This window comes from Papaver somniferum, chromosome 9 (assembly GCF_003573695.1).
Source record: "Papaver somniferum cultivar HN1 chromosome 9, ASM357369v1, whole genome shotgun sequence".
Taxonomy (NCBI): Eukaryota; Viridiplantae; Streptophyta; class Magnoliopsida; order Ranunculales; family Papaveraceae; genus Papaver; species Papaver somniferum.
The window spans coordinates 145,099,766-145,103,273 of record NC_039366.1 but is presented as its reverse complement, the minus strand read 5'-3'; the positions used below and the strand labels follow the sequence as shown (position 1 = coordinate 145,103,273).

The 3,508-nt window shown below is 35.5% G+C and overlaps 1 long non-coding RNA gene across 1 annotated transcript; it reads left to right on the top strand.

Moving 5' to 3' along the window:
• LOC113308615 lies at positions 1-2,302 on the top strand. Its single transcript, XR_003339943.1, has 2 exons — positions 1-149; positions 1,763-2,302. It is a non-coding gene; the product is annotated as an uncharacterized LOC113308615 (long non-coding RNA).
• Positions 2,303-3,508: the final 1,206 nt, after the last annotated feature.

Sequence of the window (3,508 nt, the reverse complement as noted above, 5' to 3'; positions counted from 1 at the left end):
TATTCACGAGCGAGTTATCTCGTTTCTCTCCTGCAAATCGAAACCGAAAGAATTCAAAATCCTTCTTCCAGAAATTATTTGCTTTGCTAGATGAATCACGTTACAATGGTATTGTTGTCGTGTATTCTGGAGTTTGGAACAACGAACAGGTAGGAGAAACTTCTTCTTCTAAATTTTAGGTTTTGATTTCACCATGCCATGGATCCCTATTTACAAGTGAATTTATTCTTTGATTGAACAAGGGGTAGTTTGTCATAATCTTGATGTTGTGTTTTATTAATTTGAGTTTTGATTTGTTGGAACTCCTTGTAAATTTTGCTTGCATAAACCTAACTTGAATTTCGAAGTTCGTTTTTCTGAAAAATAAAAACGTATGCACTGTTTGAACTGTAAAGTGAAATTCAGCCGTTGGATGTTTGTGATTTTTGGATATGTTACTGTTAGATATATCAGAAAAACTCGTTGAAATTTTCAGAATGATCGGACATGGGAAAGTATCCTAAACTTCTGAATTACAGAGAACTATGCTACAGAATTTTCTTAACTTGACAGAGTTTTGAGATTTAAATTGGGGTACTTGGAGTGCATGGATTTATTTGATTCTATGATATGAGTAACCCATTTTTGTGATGATTAATTTTTAAAAAATCCAAAACAAATGAATCATGGCAAGTATTCCAAGTAGAGACTCCCTACAGCTATGCCTTTAAGAAATTTTGGTATCATTTGAGAATGTAAATCAGTTCTAACTTGATGTTCAGCTGTTACTTCCTTTCAAAATTTATGAATACTATCCTTGTTATAGTGTTATCCTATATGGAATTCAGCCCTTTTCCAGGGGTTCATCTATCTTTACATTTTAAGTCGGATATAGAATGTTTTTGGTTAGTTCGTAGAGGTGTTTACGGTGACTTCAGATTTGTAAGTGAGTCTACTGTGTAAATGAAATGGTTACTAAGATGACGTGATGCAGGGAATGCAAACTTTATGTTAACAGTAGCAATGGTTTTGTGGTTACTGTCCTAAGAGTAGTTGATTAGATAGTTGTGGGATCTTACTCTAAATTTTTATGCTTGTTTTAACTAGATAAAATGCCTTAATTATTGAAATGGTTATGTATGCGTCCAGCGGATGGTCTTGACATTGGTTTGTGCTACTTACATAGATTTGATTCTCATTATGGTTTGATATGGATGCCACTATAGTTTTTCAGTTAACTAGATTTTTTGGAACCGAATGCTCTTTGTTATTGCTAAATTCTAGTATAAAATCTGGAAATGAGCATTGCCGTGGTTTTTGTATCATTTTTAAATTAAATGGGCGTGCTTCTTTGGAGACTATTTCTGCTGTTTACCATGGTTGTGCTCGATAGGTATACAACGGCTTATAAATTTAGAACTTTCCTAGAGGTAATCTCTTACTCCGTATCATATTAGCGTTGTCTACTGTCTCCTAAGTTGTGGCCATTAGTACTAGTGTCACACACACACGAATAGTGATTGTTATTGCACTTTAGTGGGAAGGGAACCACCCAAGGTGATGGTGCTCATGTGTAAAGGAAATAATATTAGGCCATACATTTGGTTACCATCCAGTATTGGTTGTGACGTTTTGGAAAAATAGATACTAAGAATTCAGTTAAGTTGAGAAGAATTTACATTAATATAATGGTTATCAATGACTAATTTATGAATGTTCTTTGGCTGTGATCAAGTTTTGAGTATTTTAGATATACCGTTAAGACACTGGCATTTCCTTTCAGGTACAGAAAATAGTGTCATTGTTCTGAAATACAAGTGCGGATGTACGTTCATTATGCTTATTTTTGCACTCCCTTTAATGTATCTTTTTATATTGATGGACAAGGGCAATAATCCTCTTCTAAAGTGCATATTTTTCGGTCACTATATTGATTTTGTGTTGTTGACTTGGAGGTGTATTGTTTGATCCATGGAATGATTTGGACTGATATCAGATGCTTATATCGACGATATTGTCGAGATGTGATAACTTAGGGATAATTATTGTCGTGGAATTCATATTATCTGTACTATTTAACATTAGAGATAGTTACTGCTACAATGACAGTTGATACTATCTAGTGAAAGAGATGATTACTACTTGAACAAAGTACTTCATATCATCTGGAAAAAAATAGATATTTGTTTATACGGTAAGCAATTCATAATACATAAAATGTAAGATGACTACAGGAACCATTGTATTTGTAAATGTTGTCGTGCGCTCACGCTTCGTACTCATTATGTTTATAGATTTTCTTGAATACAATAAACTAATCTCATCTTTTCTTAGTGGAAGGTATTATTTTGAAAATATTTTAAGATTTTTGTTGACACTAGCATGTTCTTTTATTAAGATTATTAGAACCTAGAGAACTAAGACTCCTACTGGACTTTTTGGTGGATCGTCAAACCCACTTCTTTAATTTTTCATGGTGTAGGCCTCTACTCAGTACTGTAGCCATAAGAATGGTGAGAGGTTAGGCATCTGCATTTCTATTTTGGAAGTCTGGATGGTTTAATAGCTTGTTAAATTTTATATTTCTCAGAATTGTGTTCATTTCTTTTGTATTTGTTGTGCACTTAAGTGTAGCGATTTGGTTTGATAAGAGTAGTAGTCTACTCGTAATTCATTATATGAACTGCAAGTGGAATAAGTTTACTTGATATTTAAAAGAGATAATTGTTACTATTGACGGTAGTTCATATTATCTAAATTAAAGAATGACGAACTACGGCCGTGCTTGATCCCTTCGAGCAACGGAGAGGGTACGTAGGCAGCCGTTATGCGGTTCAGCACAATTCAGCACAACTATGCAAGGTTGTTCATATCATCTGAAGTGTTGGTTGCTGCTTGGCAGTTCATACCATCTATTCGGAGATGATTACAACCTAGAAGTTTATAAAATGTTTTGGTAGAGGTAGTTGCAGTACTGACTGTTCATACTACCTAATAATGAGATGATTGTTACTTCTTCGAGATAATTCATACCATTTGATAGCCATACAGTCAGTTAGAAAAGAGATGATTATTACCATTCAAGGTAATTCATATCATCTTCCTCGGCTAGTGAGTTAGGCAATGATGATTATCGTGCGAGGTAACTTATATCATCTGAAAAGGGATGGTTACTGCAAGGCAGTTCATACCATCTACTAGGCCATAATTGGCACCCCCACTACATCTGGATCACCCGTATGATGCGGTGTGTGTTGTCAGGCCCACTGGGGCACCCCACCACCTCGGTGGCTATCCGGAAGACCATTGGCACTGGCCTATGGTGGCTGGTATCCAGAACTACTCTGACAATTCTAACATTTACTTGACCCTTAATCGAATTGGTTCGGAATTTTAAAAGTCTAGTTTCTTGAGTGGCGTATCAGAGAGTCAGAGCGAGCCAAGCGGGTCGTAACCCAACCCGTTGGAAGCGAAATTCTCTGGTCTGCTACAGTAGCAGTTCAATATAGTTTGGTATTGAATCTGGACT